Source organism: Neofelis nebulosa, chromosome 15, assembly GCF_028018385.1.
Source record: "Neofelis nebulosa isolate mNeoNeb1 chromosome 15, mNeoNeb1.pri, whole genome shotgun sequence".
NCBI classification, from domain to species: domain Eukaryota; kingdom Metazoa; phylum Chordata; class Mammalia; order Carnivora; family Felidae; genus Neofelis; species Neofelis nebulosa.
Window position 1 is genome coordinate 56,160,976 of NC_080796.1, and position 18,834 is coordinate 56,179,809.

The window sequence follows — 18,834 nt, forward strand, 5'->3', positions numbered from 1 at the left end:
TTACTGTGTAACAAATTCCCACAAATTTAGTAGCTTAAATCGACAAAAATATATCTCAGTTTCTATGGGGGAGGAGTTCAGCAAGATTTAGCTAGGACCCCTGCACAGTAATTCCTAAGGCTGAAATCAAGGAGTCAGTGTGGCATGTCCTCACCTCTGGAGGCTGCTTCCAAGCTTCCTCAGGTTGTTGGCAGAATCCATTTCTCTACGGTTGTGTGATTAAAATCTCTGCTTTCTTTTAATCCTTCGATATTCTCAGCATATAGAGACCGCTCTCAAGGCATAGCTGTGGGACTACTTCATAGGCCCTCTCCGGAACATGATGGCTCCCTGCTTCAAGTCCAATAGGACTGTACCTACTGCAGCTTTGAATCTCTTTGACCTATTCTGTTTCTGACTTCTAGACCCTCAATTAGAGGAACTTACCTGATTAGGTCAGGCTCACCCATATTAAAAGAGAGAGGATATAACAAAATCTGCACACTCTATTAGAGGTCATCTTAAAATTCTGACTATCCAGTTATATAGGTTACAAGTACTTTGTCACAGTTTGTGACTTGTTTTTCACCTTAAGAAATAGTGCTTTGTGATAAAAAATATATTTTTTGTCTTTTAATATTGAAATATAATTTAAATATAACATTATATTAGTTCCAGGTATACAACATAATGATTCTATATATGTTTATATTACAAAATGATCACTGTAATATGTCTAGTTAAAATTCATCACCACACATGGATACAAATTTTATTTTTTGTGATAAGAAGTTTTAAGATCAATTCTGTTAACAATTTTCAAGTATGCAATACAGTATTGTTAACTGTAGACACCATGGTGTATATTATACCCCTGACTTATTTATTTTGTAACTAAAAGTTTATACCTTTGGGCCATCTTCACCCATTTTACCCATCTCCCACCTCCTGTCTCTGGTAACCACCAATCTATTCTCTGTATCTATGAGTTAAGTTTTTTCTGTTACTTTGTTTTTAGGTTCCACACATGAGTGAGATCATGTGGCATTTGTCTTTCTCTTTCTCTCTCTGCCTTATGTCACTTAGCATAATGCCCTGTTGTCACATGGCAACATCCATGTTGTCACAAATGGCAAAATTTCTTTCTTCTTCAGGGATGAAAATATTCCTGTGTGTATATGTGTGTGTGTGTGTATGTGTGTGTGTGTGTGTGTGTGTGTGTGTGCATGCGCATGCACGTGTGCATGTATGCGTGTGACATATCTTTATTCATTCATTGACCAGTGTTTCCATTGGGTCGTTTCTATGTCTTGGCTATTGTAAATAATGATACAATGAATATGGGGGTACAGATGTCTTTTTCAGTTAAGTGCTTTGGATATAGTCCCAGAAGTAGAATTGTTGGATCATATGATAGTTCTATTTTTAATTTTTTGAGGATCCTCCATATTGTTTTCTGTAGTGGCTACACTAATTTAAATTCGCACCAACAGAACACAAGAGTTCTCTTTCCTCCATATCCTCACCAATGCTTATTTCATATCTTTTTTTTAATTTATTTTTTTAATTTACATCCAAGTTATTTAGTATATAGTGCAACAATGATTTCAGGAGTAGATTCTTTAATGCCCCTTGCCCATTTAGCCCATCCCCCCCTCCCACAAAACCTCCAGTAACCCTCTGTTTATGCTCCATATTTAAGAGTCTCATGTTTTGTCCCGATCCCTGTTTTTATATTATTTTTGCTTCCCTTCCCTTATGCTCGTCTGTTTTGTATCTTAAAGTACTCATAAGAGTTAAGTCATATGATATTTGTCTTTCTCTTACTGACTAATTTCACTTAGAATAATACCCTCTAGTTCCATCCACGTAGTTCCAAATGACAAGATATCATTCTTTCTGATTGCCAAGTAATACTCCATTGCATATATATACCACATCTTCTTTATTCATCCATCAATGGACATTTGGATTCTTTCCATACTTTGGCTATAGTTGATAGCACTGCTATAAACATTGGGGTGCATGTGCACCTTCAAAACAGCATATCTGTATCCCTTAGATAAATACTTAGTAGTGCAATTGCTGGGTCATAGGGTAGTTCTTTTTTTAATGTTTTGAGGAAACTCCATACTGTTTTCCAGAATGGCTGCACCAGTTTGTATTCCCACCAGCAGTGCAAAAGAGATCCTCTTTCTCCACATCCTCGCCAACATCTGTTGTTGCCTGAGTTGTTAAAGTTAGCCATTCTGACACGTGTGAGGTGATATCTCATTGTGGTTTTAATTTGTATTTCCCTGATGATGAGTGATGAGCATTTTTTCATGTGTCAGTTGGCCATGTGGATGTCTTCTTTGAAGAAGTGTCTGTTCATGTCTTTTGCCCATCTTCACTGGATTATTTATTTTTTGAGTGTTGAGTTTGATAAGTTCTCTATAGATTTTGGATATTAACCCTTGATCTGATATGTTGTTTGCAAATATCTTCTCCCATTCCATTGGTTGCCATTTAGTTTGGCTGATTGTTTCCTTCACTGTGCCAAAGCTTTTTATTTTGATGAGGTCCCAATAGTTCATTTTTGCTTTTGTTTCCCTTGCCTCCAGAGATGTGTTCAGTAAGAAGTTGCTGCGGCCAAGATCAAAGAGGTTTTTGCCTGTTTTCTCCTCGAGGATTTTGATGGCTTCCTGTCTTACATTGAGGTCTTTCATCCATTTTGAGTTTATTTTTGTGTATGGTATAAGAAGGTGGTCTAGGTTCATTTTGCTGCATGTCACTCATGCATTCAGTTCTGTTTAATGTATGCTTAATTTATTGCCAACTTTAATCTTCTTCAATTATGGCTTTCGGTTTGTGTCTTTTTAAATAAATTTCCCAGCACCACTTGCTGATGAGACTGTCTTTATTCCATTGGATATTCTGTCCTGCTTTGTCAAAGATTAGTTGGCCATATGTTTGTGGGTCCATGACTGGGTTCTCTATTCTCTTCCATTGATCTGAGTGTCTGTTCTTGTGCCAGTACCATACTGTCTTGATCATTACAGCTTTGTAGTACAGCTTGAAGTCCGGGATTGTGATGCCTCCTGCTTTGGTTTTCATTTTCAAGATTGCTTTGGCTATTCATTATCTTTTTGATAACAACCATTTTAAGAGTTATCAAGTGATATCTTATTGTGGTTTTAACTTTCATTTCCCTGATTAGTGACGGTGAGCATCTTTTCCTGTACCTGTTGTCCATCTCATGTCTACTTAAAAAAAAAAAAAAGTCTGTCCATTCAGATCCTCTTTCCATTTTTTTAAATCAGATTGTCTGTTTGGGTTGTTGTTTTTGTTTTTGTTTTTTTGGTATTGAGTTCTGTTTAATGTATGCTTAATTTATTGCCAACTTTAATCTTCTTCAATTATGGCTTTCGATTTGTGTCTTTTTAAATAAATTCTTCCTCATCTTAAATGTCTCATCTTTCTGGTGAGAGTATTGACTTGTGTTTTATATGTGAATCATTACTAAGTTTATACTAAAAGGTGTATGTATACAGTGGGGGTTAGGTTTCCAAGCTACTTCTTCCATCTAATTAACAATTCTACTACCATTGTAACTATATTATCTACTATCACCTCTACTATGTGTCAAGTGTCCATAGTAAAATAACAATATTTCTAGAATAACTAATGTCAGTCAGTCCCTCTGTTTTTGACTTTTTTTGTTTTTTTGGTCTCTTTGTTGCTAACACCTCCAACATCTGTAATAAAACTTATCTTTGGTATTTCTTATTAGTGATTTGAATATGTTTTCTATTTTCAAATATTTATTCTTTGAAGATGAGTTTTTTTAGAAGTATGTTTTTACATTTTGAAAAATAAGAGTTCTTTTTGGTTTGTTTACTTCAGCACTCCTATTGATTTCTCACATGTTTGATTATACTAAAAGCAATGATACCTATAAGTTTATCTGCTATTTATTAGGAATAGAGGAAAATATGCTAAAATCTGCTACTTACAAGTGAATTTGTCAATTCATTTTTGTGTCTTAAATTTTTTTAAAATATCTTTGAAGTGTATCTAATTAGATTAATAGAAGTTTAAAATTACCATATTTCTCTGATAATGAGATTATTTCACTACTTTTCTGAGATTAATATAATCTTTCCTTTGTGTATTTTATGTTTTCATCTTGTGGAACCACTTACTTGTGTTGTTAAGTGTAGATACCTCTGTTTAATTGAGCATATAGCTGCTTATTTTGTTTGCTAATCTTTAATTTAGTAAGTCATTTTTAATGTGACAAATTAGTATGCATGCATGTCTAATGACATATTATAAAATAAATTATGCTTTTTTTTTACCTTTTGTCGCACTTTGTTTAATTTTATTCTCTATTCTTCTATTTAGAAAGTAGATTGAATTCTTCTCGTTTGATAATTTTCTTCTACTAGTTTGGAGTCACATATTCTATTTCAATTATTAGGTGTTACTATCAGCATTACCTTTTGAATACTTAATTTGAAATTGATCAATACCTACAGTCTTCGACCAGGCACTAAACGACAACAGATTTCTTTATTTCTAGTAACAATCTTTCCCAAATTATTTGCTATCTTTGTCCATCATTTTTTAATTGTTTATTTACTGCCTCATTAGCAATTTGGCTACTATAATTTTTTGTAGTCAATGTGTATTTATATATATCTTCATGTTTGTCATTTTATTAGTTTACTATTTTTGTTAAGATAACCCTCATTTTTTTTTTATTCTCTTGACTTAACCTTTATAGTTCCTTTAATGAAGGTCTATTGACATTAATTATGTCAGTTTGAATTATATGAAAGTATTCTTACTTTACTATTGTTAATTAAAATATATTTTTATGTGCTATATATTGTAGGTGAGTTATTTTTTTTAAACATTACTGTTGCTAAGTGATTTGCTCTCAGCCTTACTTTCCGTTTCAGGTACTCTGTATTTTATCTTTGAATTCTTTTAAGGTATTGTCTTTATCTTTGGGGTTTGTGTTTTCAGCACTCTATTAATATAATTATTTATTTGAGATTAGTTGAACTTCCTGAATCTGAGTATTTGTTATTTTTATTTTTGAATTGTATATCATCATTTTTTACATCTGCCTTTTCCTCATTTTACCTATTTCTCTCTGCTCCCCAGAACCCCATTGGATTATAGCATACTCCTTATCATGCTATTTTCATGTCTCTTAGACATTTGTTCATATTTTCCATGTCTTTTCCTCCCTGGGCTCCATTCTGAGTAAATTCACATGACATAGCCCCATTTCAATAATTTTCAACAGTATCCACACTGCTCTTTATCTTATCCATCAAAGTTCTAGTTTGAATTATCATGCTTAACTGCATTTAGAAAGTTTACATAGAACTTTTTTCAAATATAAGTCATTGTGATGGATTTTTTTTTATATTTTCATGCTCTTGGTATGCTCTTTCTTTAAATGTGTGTAAATATGTTATATTCTGCCTTTGATAATGGCAGTACCTACTAGAGGTTTGATCCTGTTGTTTCAATGGACTCTCATTATGACAGCATATGTCCTCAGAATTTTTCTGATTTTGAGCATGAGTTCATGATCCATGGAAGTTTATTGTGAGACTTTCTTGAACCCTGATTATAAAATGTGTCCTGCTAGATATAATTTTGGTTTATGCTTCTAGAAGAGGTAACTACAAACCTGAAACTAACTTGTGTTTTCTGGCTTGAGGTTGTTTCTATCATATAAGTCACCTGATGGCCAACATGTGGATAAGAATTATTTTCCTACTGAGCACCTGGATGGCTTAGTTGGTTGAACGTCCAACTTCGGGAAGCTCAGGTCATGATCTCATGGTTCATGAGTTAAAACCCTGTGTCAGGCTCTGTGCTGACATCTCAGAGCCTAAAGCCTGTTTCAGATTCTGTGTCTCCTTCTCTCTCTGCCCCTCCCCCACTCACATTCTGTCTCTCTCAAAAATATGTAAATTTGAAAAAAATAATCATTTTTCTTATTTTCCTCACAACCTATAGTCAAGTTTAAAACCACCAAGTACCAAACTGATTCAATCCACAATGTATATGTGCTTTTTTCCTGTTTTCCAACTAACGGTTTGTTGGGATTTGCTCTGGATGGTGATGAACTTCTCATACTATCTCCCATCATGAGAAGTTCCTAGGGTGCATCCCCTCTGTCCCTTATACAGCCTATTAGAGGTCTCTAGCCCATCAGGGATAGGCAATGCTTAAACGACACACTGGCTTTACAGATCAATCACATTGATAGAACATTTTTTTTCACCACAGTGTATCTGCAACGACTTCTTTATATTATTTGTATACTTAGTATTCTATTTACTAAAAACTTTTTAAAGTACATTTTTTATCAAACATTTTTAGGCACTCTCTAGTGGGAACATTGTTTAGATATCCATTCTAACATATTGCTGGACAAATGTCCTTGTTCTTTAGTTCCTAGACATTTTTGTGCATAAGATAAAAGCAACCACAAATAATTATATAATTTACTATAAGGTAACCTTTAGAAAAATGATTGTTCTGATCATTTTAAACACATCACAGTAAAGACAAAATCTACAGAATTTTGAAGCTTATACAATTTATTACTATATTTAAAATTTGGTTAATTCTATATATCAATGTCATGATTAGTTTATTTCTTCATTGTTTTTAAACCTGTTTTCATAGCTTCCTGAAGGCAAAGCTCTATTTATTTTTTTATATTTTCTTAGGATTTCTGTAATCCTACCGGAACCAAGAGACAAACACTTCCATCTTAGACAAACTGACATAGAATTCGATTTTTTAAAAACTGATTTTTGTTTGCAACATACTCATTTTGCATTCTCAAAATGTAAATTGAAAACCAATCCTTTGGGCAAGTGACTGAATTTTCTTTATAGAGTTCATCTTCCCTATGACATTAAAAAGTATTCTAAATTCATTCTCATTGTTCATTTATGTTTTACCTTTTGGTACCTGGCATCTTTCTCTAAAAAGATTTATTTTTAAACATTTCCTGGCCAGTATCACAGAAACAATTGTTCTGTCACCACAACATATTTGGTCTATTAGCTTTGTTAAAATGTCTATTCTTACTGGTATTTTATTATAATTTGTAGGATCTTCTATATGTTTTATCTCCCAAGAGCTGATTGATTGAGCTTATGCTGTTATGTAAGATAGTTCTGTCTCTTCTTTTGGATACATTTATTATTAATATATCATTTTAGGACACAATGGTAAACAATATTACTTGGTCACTTTTATGAGCACCAGAACTAATCAGTCATTAGTATATGCTAACACTCGATGTTTTCAAAGCCTTTTTAGCTTACTCCCAGCTCCCTATATCTAATTAAGAAAGAAGTGCATATCTTATACACAAACAATGGATTGGAGAAACAGAATGCCATCTATAAATACTCCCTCCTACATATTAAAATCTATTAAAAGTCAAATTTTATTCACTTCTTTAAAGTTTGCCTTATAGCTATATTTCATATACTTTGTATTCCTATTTTTCATTTAAGGGGCCATCATTCACAAATACAACCTCTTTCAGTGAACCAATACTCTCCTGATGCTTTTTTTCTTCTGATGATAAAACTGTCGCCATGTCAGGATGCCTGCGTGACTTGGTTGAGCATCTGACTTCAGCTCAGGTGGGGTCATGATCTCATGGTTTGTGAGTTCAAACCCCACATGGGGTTCAGTGCAGAGCCCGCTTCGGATACCTCTGTCTCCCTCTTTATCTTCTCTCTTTCTCTCTCTCTCTCTTTCAAAAATAAATGAACATTGAAAAAAAATTGTCACCATGTGGCCACTGGGAAAACCTTTAAGTCTTCCTTCAAATAATCTCTGACTCTTTCCAGAAAGTCCATTCATAGGTTCCATCATGGTCAAGAGCTACTGAAATTGTAGACCTCAAAGAACAGTTGAGCCCAACCTCACTTTACAACTCTCAAACAGAATATTCTCATCCCACATACTTTTAAAAGGTTTCATTCTATGTGAACCTTGAAGGTGAATTTTCCTTTGTATATCATAAAGAAAATTCTAAACATAATAAAATAATGTAATGATAAGAAATTTCTAAATCAATCTATACATTAAAAAAACATCCCAGTTAAATCCCCATGAATATTTTTATAGAACAAAATGAATATGTGCAGATTATTGATCAATTTTATAATATAAAATCATGAGTAGATATAAGAAAATGTACCAGTGGATTAAAATAATTAAGTTCTTATTTGTAAGAGGGCAGGTCAATGTAACAAATAAAACAAAAGCACGATATTTTTATATGAGAAATTAGGATATATGATAAAGGCACATTTTATATCACCTTGAGAAAGAATAGGAAAACTGGAAATCATTTTGAAAAAAAACTTACTTGATAACATATTTTAGGTATTAAAGACACACAATACATACATACCAATTTATATAAGGACTAGGACAAAAGAGAAGGAAGTGTATATGTATATATAAATGACCTTAGCCTAAGTCACCTTTGGAATATACAGGATAATGCCACCCCAGGGTATCTATATTCTAACCCCCTGATCTTGTGAATATGTTAACTTTACACCTTACATGGCAGAAAGAACTTTGTAAATTGATTAAATTGAGGATCTTCAGTTGGGGAAATTATCCTGGATTATCTGATAAAAAGGAGGCAGTAGGGGTCACAGTCAGAGAAGATAACGTAAGGATGAAAGCGGAGAAGGAAAGGAGATATGGGAACAGAAACACAGAAACATGAGAGAGAGAAAGAGAGAGAGACTGACAGACTAACAGAGGAAGATGCTACATCCATTGCTGGCGTTGAAGATGGAAGGTGGATGCATAGGCAAAGAATCTGGGAGGACTATTAAGGCTAGAAAAAGTCAAGGCAACAAATTCTCCCCTACATCTTTCAGAAGGAATACAGCCTTGCCAGCCACTTTTAGATTTTGGCCTCTGTGACTGTTTTGCAATGAGTTTGTGCTGATTTAAGCTGCTAGGTTTATGGAAATTGATTACAATAGCAGCATAACCTTACTAAACTAGAAACAGAAACAAGCATTGATGTGGGAAAACAATTACAAATTTTGTATGTCATAACAATTTTTAAAAATTATTTAGATGATATTTCATACAAATAAGGTAAGTGACAGGATAGTGTATAGAACTCGTAACCTGTATAAAATGCAAAAATTAGTACACAGATTATCAATAGAGCTCATTTAAGAGAAAGCACAGAGAGCCCTGCAATATTTGTGCAAAAGGATATAAATGTTAATTAACAAATAGGAAAAGCAAATATGAAGAGATTACATATCTTCAAGATTAAAAGAAATTATTAAATATGTCTTTTTTTGTAAGAAATTGTGCCTAGGTACTTGTATTTCTTTAGTATTTGCTCTAATGGCAATCAATTTGTAAATACAATATTTTTATGTCTATGCTTCGTTCATTTAGCAAGAGTTAAATTAAAAACAAATGTTTAGTGCATTGTGGCTGTTTACTATATATGTATATTTACTGAATAAATAAACAAACCAATAGGTGAAAAAAAATGCCTTTTTTCTTCTCAGTCAAGCTATAGAAGTTTGAATACTTAATCTAGTAAGTATTTATGGTTGGCTTATTTGCAACAATTTAAAAATAGAATACCAAAAGTTTTTATTTTTATTTTATTTGTTTGTTTATTTGTAATGTTTATTTATTTTTGAGAGAGAGAGAGAGCATGCACATGAACAGAGCAGGGGCAGAAAGAAAGGGAAAGAGAGAATCTCAAGATTCTTTCATGCGGATAGCATGGAGTCCAATGCGGGTCTCAAACTCATGAACTGACATCATGACCTGAGCTGAAATCAAGAGTCAGGTGTTCAACTGACTGAGCCACTCAGTCACTTCTAGAATACCAGAAGGTTTAATTATTGTACTATTAAAATTAATTATTTATATACTCTACACAATGAGATCTTATTATTTTATTAGTTTTCATTTTGCCTATGTCAGGGGCCATCTTTAAGATCAAAAAGTATTTGAAAACATGAATAAGACAATGTAATCATTTCATTTTTATAAGTAGAGACACACATGATTGAGACTAAATATATGGGAGAAAAAGTATGAGGTAATTCAGTCACTTTATTTCAAAATAAATTTTACATAAATAAGTACATTAATTTGCTCTTCTTAAAAGAAAAACTGATCAGAACCGATGCATGGGGAACAAAAATTCTTCTTTCATTCTTAAATTACTGTTTGACCTTAAACAAGTCATAAAATTCTGGATTTTGTGGTTCTTATCTATAAGATAATAAAATTTATTATAAATCAAGCAGAAGGAAGACATCTTATCTTGGGGTGAGTGGAATTTATAATACATATAATAGCAAAGAGAGAATCCATAAAATAAAATTATAGGAATATTAGAGATAAAAATCAAGATACTTCAAACTCTGACATTTTTATTCTGATTTTTTGCTAACCACCTCTTAAGACTCGTTCAGCTTTATCATTCACTGGGGCATATTAAATTTATCTCTCCCACCCTCAGCTTTATCAACTTTAAATATGTCTTTATATTCCATTCCTTCCAAAAGCTCTTGTGCATCTGTGTATTCACTTTTAATTCCTAAATATATGCATTTGAAAACTTAACAATTAGTTGTCTTACAAAATGGATTTTCTATTATCTATCTATATACAACTTGTATTGTTTGAAAAGGAATTCATAAAAATGCTATTCAGAGAAATCTGCACCCCCATGCTCACTGCAGCATTATTCACAATAGCCAAGATATGGAAACACCCAAATATCCATAGACAGATCAATATTTAAAGAAAATGTGATAAATACATACAGTGGAATATTATTCAGTCTTAAAAAAGAGATTCTGTTATTTGCAACAATACAAATGAACTCATTTGTCATAGATAACTTTATGCTAAGTGAGATAAGCCAGACACATGAAAAGTACTGCATAAATCCACTTATAAGAGGTATTTAAAATAACCGAACTCACAGAAACAGAGAAAAGAATGGTGCTTAGCAGGAGTTAGCGGGGAGGGGGGAGATGGGGAGTTAATTGCTCAAAGGGTATAAAGTTTCAGTTATGCAGGATGAATAACCCCTAGAAATCTACACTACAACATTGTGCCTATAGTGAACAATACTGTATTATACACTTAAATATTTGTTCAGAGGGTAAATCTTCTGTTAAGTGTTCTTACCACAAAAACAAAACCAAATGAAAAGAAACACAAAAAACTTATGAGTGTGATAAATATTCTATTACCTTGATTATTATTATTATTTTTTTTTTTTTATTTTTGGGACAGACAGAGGCAGATCATGAACGGGGGAGGGGCAGAGAGAGAGGGAGACACAGAATCGGAAACAGGCTCCAGGCTCCGAGCCATCAGCCCAGAGCCTGACGCGGGGCTCGAACTCACAGACCGCGAGATCGTGACCTGGCTGAAGTCGGACGCTCAACCGACTGCGCCACCCAGGCGCCCCCCTATTACCTTGATTATTAATGATGTTTTCATGAGTGTAGGCATATGTCCAAACTCATCCAATTGTATACATTAAATATGTGCAATATTTTGTATATCAACTATTACCTCTGTAAGCTGTCTGAAAGAAAAATGGAATAAAAAAGAAAGCAATGCCAGTGATACTACCATTAGTAAGACACCCACTAAGTTGCTTTTGCCATGTGGTAATGAATTCTAATTGGCCTATTTCCAGTAGTTCCAGTTTTGATTTTCCTGAAATCATATAAGCCCTCTGGCTAGTCTATGATTGACATAAATATACAGTTTTAGTAAATATGAAATCTATAATTAATGTTAAGACTAGAAATAGCACTACTGTAAAAATAACTTTTCAGCCATATGTATATGAATCAAAAAGAGAAAAACGTCATCTCACAATGAATTAAATTTATCTTTTATAGCATTGGAAAATACATAACAAAATTGCATGAGAAGACTTCTAGCATAAACTGAGCCAATATGATGATGGAAAGAATAGGAAAGTAGCTAATAATATTGGAGCGTATAATAAATGATAAGATTTTGTATTTTCAGAGGATCGTGATTCAATAGAAGACATTTTAACTTCAATGTCTTCTTTCTGATTAACTCTCAGAATTGATGAGAAAAGGAAGTGTGGTTATCAAAATTGGAAATTTGAATAAAATTCTCCTTTCATTGTTTTGGTGAAAAATTTATGCGGCAAATATATAGAATTGTTGACAAAATTTAAACTATAGTCACAAAATTTATGTATGTTCCAGAACATTTTAATAAGAAAAAGATGTCCAGTTATTCACATGGCTATCTTGTATTTACGTAAATTTTCTCTTTTTACTATTAATATGATAAATTGTGTTGAGATAATCTTTTAACTTTAGAAATAGCCTGAATTCTTGAAGTAATTCTCAATGTGTCATGATGAGTTATTCATTTAAAATAGTTGAGGCATCAATTTGCTTCTACTTAATTTAGGATTTCATATCTATTATAATGCAGGAAATAAGTCTGTCATTGTTGTACTGCATATTTCACCAGATACAGTTTTGTCAAACTATCACATTTATTAGCATAGCATATGACATTTTATTAAAATATTTTAAAGTTTCACCTGCATGTATATTATTCAAACTCTGAATTAAAATAATACATTCATAGAGTCCATTTTGGTTCTTCAGTGGCCACAGCAGAATTTAAATGACCTTACTGTTCTTCCTAAAAGTTAGAGTTTTATATTTAAAAAAACCTTACAGACGGGTTCAGCGGGGGTGGGGGAGAGGTGGGGGGTGGGGGAAAGAATAGGATTTTCAACTGTTACCTTGCTCTTGATACAGACTCTTGTGAGGTGGCACTCAGTTTTGGAAGAGGCCTTCTCCTTCCTGCATTCTAATAAATAAGCCATGTCTGTTTCTCTCCCCCATAAAAGTAAGTGGGGCGCCTCAGTGGCTCAGTGGGCTGAGCGCCCGACTTCGGCTCAGGTCAAGATCTCACGGTTCCTGAGCTCCAGTCCCGCATCAGGCTCTGTGCTGACAGCTCAGAGCCTGGAGCCTGCTTCAGATTCTGTGTCTCCCTCTCTCTCTCTGCCCCTCCCCTGCTCACCCTCTGTCTCTCCCTCTCTCTCAAAAATAAATAAACATTAAAAAACATTTTAAAAAGTAAATTAATACAAATAAAAAGATTATAACAATTTATCATCTCACATTTTTGTTCAGTAACTAAGTCATTAAATTTGATTCTTTACTGCTTTTTTGGTATATTTTATTTATTTATTGTTTACGTTGAATATAATGAAAATTTAATACTAATGTATTTTTCTTTGAATACAATGTCATTTAATTCCTGAGTAATTGAGAAATATTAGAAAATTCTAAGGGACTTAATACTTTTCATTTTGTCCAGTTGTTTTTTATTCTATGTTTGCAGGTTTGTGACAATTTTGTCTGAAAATCCTATTCCTATTTCATTATTATTTATCGATACTAAAATGGAAAATTTCCCAATAAATCTTTTCTGATACGTTTAAAAAGGTTAATTTTATGTTTATTGTTCCAAAGATTAGTGTAAATCTATTAAATCATGTTGATTAGACGAATAAAATCTTGTATATTTTAAATCCTAGAGATTTATTATTTTGAGATGAATTTAAGATGGAAAAGACGAAACATGAACTTTTATGCCACCTTGAGCTAGTATTTTCATAATTATTGAACTGACGAATTTCTTCATGAATAGTGGGTATAAGTTGGATGCAAACACCATTGAAGCTAGTGGCAATCATGGGACACAGGTCTGGCTAATAACTAAGCAGAAGTTTCTCAAAAGCTTTTCTTAAAAAACAGTGGGCTTGACTAGCAGTCACCATTTTGTCCTTTGCCCTTCAGCTTTCCCCAATCTTTGTGTATATTGTAAGGATGGCATAAGAGAAATATATATTTCATATATATATATATATATATATATGATATATATTATATAATACATACTATATATTTCTAAAAAATACATATTGTGTATTTCTATATATTATATATATATGTATACATATGTACATACACACACATGGATAAGGACATGTATATAGGAGCCATAGATTTATTATTAATACATATTTATAATATTAATAAACATTAATAATAACTGTGCTTAGAATGTTTATTATTTACATATTTATATTTCTTTTTATACTATTTATTAATGAGTATTAAGAAAATATTGATAAGTATTGTTTGTTATGCATTTTGTTAAATGTATAAAATGTATAATAATAAGGCCATTAAAAAACAAAACTGGTAGAAAATATAGAAGGTGACTTACCTTCTTCACTTGGAGATGGGTGGATTAGAACTTTGTATGCCTGAAAGTTGTAGAATAAACATAATGTAAAAATATATTATAAGAATATATATGTACATGTGGGGGCACTGAGTGGTTCAGTCAGTTAAGCATCCCACTCTTGATTTTGGCTGAGGTTATGATCTCACAGTTTTGTGAGTTGAAGCCCTGCATTGGGGTCTGCACTGACATATTCTCCCTCTTGCTCTTCCCCTCCCCCACTCACGCTCTCTCTGTCTCTCTCAAAATAAATAAACTTTAAAAAAATTAAAAAAAATATATATATATATGTATGTGTGTACATGCATGCATATAAACATATATACTTTAAATACATATACTATATGTGTATTTACAAAATTAAAAGCATCTTTAATATCCAAATCTCCTAGAAAATATCAAAAGAAAAAAAATAACTGAAATGCATTTTACATTCAAGGACTAAAGTTGTTAAAATGCCTTTGATAAACTGGGTGGCACAAATTAAATTCTAATTTAAGAATGGTAATTGTAGCCATAGTGAATAATCTACTTCTGAAAAGAGGTGGAATCTAGCAAATGACCTGCAAGAATGTAAGACAACAAAGGAATGCTGTTTTCAGACACAACTAATTCCTGCCTGACTCAGCCACCCGATTACCATATGTGTTTTCATAAAAGAGCTGAGTGAACTGTACCAATAAAGAATACTAACAATTGTGGTCTCTGTAAATTGGCTGTGGGACATTACTAACTAAACATAATACTATTAGAAAAAATTCCAATATTTGTACCTTTGGAACCACAATGACATTAATCAATAGTAAGAGAGATATTAGAACTTCCAGGAGTAGTAGTCATTAAGGTACATCTCTTTATATTCAGATTTCCAGTCTTCTACCAACTTATTCAAAGAAATGGTAAGAAAGGAATGAAAAGCACATATTAGAAGTTGTATAAAAGAATCGTCTGGGAAAAAGGGAAGAAACTTTAACTTAAATATAGTGTGATTGCCTCATTAAAGTCTCAGGAAACAAACAGAGAGGAAGGAAGGAAGGGAGGGAGGGAGGGAAGGAGGGAAGGAGAACTCGATGAAAAAATGGCAGAAAAAGTGGACACACACACACACACACGCATGGGATCACCCATAGCTGTGTGATTTGTTAATATATCCACACAAACAATCACCATCATTCAAGAAGTTAAGCAATAACATCAATCTCTTATATGTAGAGATCAGTGCCATTGCACTAAAGCCACAAGTCAGTTTAGGTCCAGTCAATTAAAATAATCACATAGAGTTATAAAATGGGTGGGGAGTGAGCAATCAATTCATGATGATGGATATGTGTTTACAAAATATAAATGGAACCCTAAAATAAGTCAAGAATGATGCAATGAAAATTATCATTTTAATGGATGGCTTTTTCAAAGAGCTAATACTGTTTTGCCTTTCCTAGCATCTCCAACATCCACATAAAAATTTAGTATCTGGGGGCGCCTGGGTGGCGCAGTCGGTTAAGCGTCCGACTTCAGCCAGGTCACGATCTCGCGGTCCGTGAGTTCGAGCCCCGCGTCAGGCTCTGGGCTGACGGCTCGGAGCCTGGAGCCTGTTTCCGATTCTGTGTCTCCCTCTCTCTCTCTGCCCCTCCCCCGTTCATGCTGTGTCTCTCTCTGTCCAAAAATAAATAAAAAACGTTGAAAAAAAAAATTAAAAAAAAAAAAAATTTAGTATCTGAATCCTCTTTTGGGGAAAGTGCAGAGGAGAAAACCACTTCTCAAGGCTCTCTTATTTTATTATTTTTTTAGTTTACTTATTTATTTTGAGAGCAAGAAAACACGAGTAGCGGAGGGGCAGAGAGAGAAAGGGAGAGAGAATTCCAAGCAGGCTCTGTACTGTCAGTGCACAGCCTGATGTGGTGCTTGAACCCATGAACCATGAGATCTTGATCTGAGAAGTCAGATGCTTAACCGACTGAGCCCCCCAGGCGCCCATACAGGCTCTCTTTTAAAAGGGACACACATTGCTTTCAAGAGACACTTGTCAAGTTATACTTTCAGAATTTCACCTCTAATTCAAAGCCCCAAGGAAGTGCGAGCTAAAGAGCCAGGAGTTATTGGCAACTAAAAACATGAAGACATGAAGGGTCTTGTGGCCTGAGTGAGGTGGGAGAGAGGCTCTGTGGTGAAGCACTGCATTAGGCTCTTTGTCACCCTCTCTAAAATGAAATGTAATGTAATGTAAACAGGGAAACACACTTAGATTTCAAGACTTGATTATCTGATTTTTATAGTGAGTCTAGAAATAAATTGTCTTCACAGATGAAGATCATAGCCCCCTCAGCTTCAGCTTTAGTAGCTAAACATTTATGAGGCACCCCTGATATGAGGGTGAAATCTCAACAGAGTGCTGACACGGAAGAAGCTTTCCATGGAACGAAATACTCTAATTCTACTGATAACTAGTTGAGTGATCTTTGAGATAGTCATGTTTCTATGCCCCATTTTCTTTATTTTTCTAAGGAAGATGATCTACTACATCAATGGCTTTCAAAATCTTTTTTTTCTAGCCAGAGTTTACTTCATTTTTAGCAAAGTCATATGTTTTAACTTCTGTTACTTAAACTTTTTAAAGTAAAGCTGGTCTAGTGAAACTGAGGGATTAAAAATCTGAAGCCCCAGGACTCAACTGGCCATATAAATCTGCAAAAAAAAAAAAAAAAAATCCAGAAATGACTCAGATCAAACAGTCTATAATTCCACCATTATTAAAACCGATTGGCATTCAGTTTTATTTTTATGATTCAAACTCAGATAATCCTTTATTCAGGTCTGGTTTCTTGAATAACTTTTTCACAAACAAAAGCGCAGTGACTACTCCATCCCACCTCTGAGAAATTATTAGAAAACAACCTGCTTCGTCCCTGAACAATTTTACCTTCCACCTAGGGAGTGCTTTTGAGCATTATCTGAGGCCTCTCTAGAGGCCTCTCTAGAGGCCTCTGAGACAATTCTTTCTCAGAAAGAGTGGCATCTTGCCTGCCTTCCTAGATAGACTTTTCCTCAAGGAATTTATGACCATTCACTCTGCCCAGCAGGTCAGGGCTCAAACAAACAAACAAAAGACCCTTAAGGGAGATGCTAGCAATTTAATGAGACAATTAGTTGTGGTGGCCTTGAGGTTAAGTGCTTTTGAAGATTTCAGGTTATTTCTAAGGGAAATCGTTTCTGACTGGCTACGGTTATCACTCATCCGGCTGTCACTATCACCCTAAATCCTAATCTCGTTCTTTAATGAATGACATATCAACCTTTGGCAAATCTTTTTCCTCTCCCTGGAAAATTTGTTTTCCATATCTCAAGAAGATTGGTTCCCTGTAGTCCACAACTAGGAGGCTCCAGAAATTAAGTATTTGGCTTAATTTTTCAAAAACAGTCCAGTGATCATCATTAGTTATAATCATTGAAAACTGATTATATGTCAATAATGAGAAACATTAATTTAGAGAATAAACAAGTACTTAGAGAGATATGGGAGATACAAACACCAAAGCAAAATATGCGTTGGATGTAGTAAACATTAAATTGAAGGTGTAAAATCAAGGCCTTCCTTTGAAAGAGAATTTTAGTAAATATAATATTTTGCTGGAGAAAAATAGGTTTGATTTATGGCTATGTGTGTACTTGTGCAATGATATACAAGTTTGCTCTTTATCTGTTTTATTTATTTATTTATGTATTTAGTATTTAATGATTTAGTCATTATGAGGAAAGAAAAGATATGATTTGTACTAAAACACACTTTGACTTCACTGAATTTTCTTAGAGAAAGTTTAGGTTAAGCACAAGATAAAATGCTACCAGCAAGTTAATGTAGTTATACTTCAGAGGTTTATCTCTTTGATAATGTCTGCTTAAGTAATATAATGTCATTTTATTCATGAAAGAACTCATTTTTTATATCTTCTGAAGCTTCAACCTCCTTTTCTATATATATTTTGAAGCTTTATATGTCAGGAAGAGAAGTAAAATACTCATAGATGATCTTAGGTTAACAACAAAGGACATCTCTAGCATCAAATAGCTATATATAATAATTATGTCTAATTTAAATATCTTGCTCTTTGATGAAAAGTATATGGAAATGTTTAAAGTGAAAAGAAATGAATTTTAAAAAGCAATCTTTTTATTAGTTAATGGTACATATACATAGACTCACTCAAGAAGAAAATTACATTTTAATTATCAGTATTGTAATCATTTAGTTTATGAAATAATTTTCCTTTTTAACTTTTTAGAATTTTCCATTCAATTTCACTTTTACATTTGTATTTCTGAATAGGTTTATATAAAATCCAAACTTGATTGGATTAAGAAAGCTACAAATGAAATTATCCAAGTAACATGCAATGTTTGTCCTTGGTTATAGATTGAATTAAGCAGTATCTAACAAATGATATGTAAAATATTATGTAAACTCACTTATGTAAATAT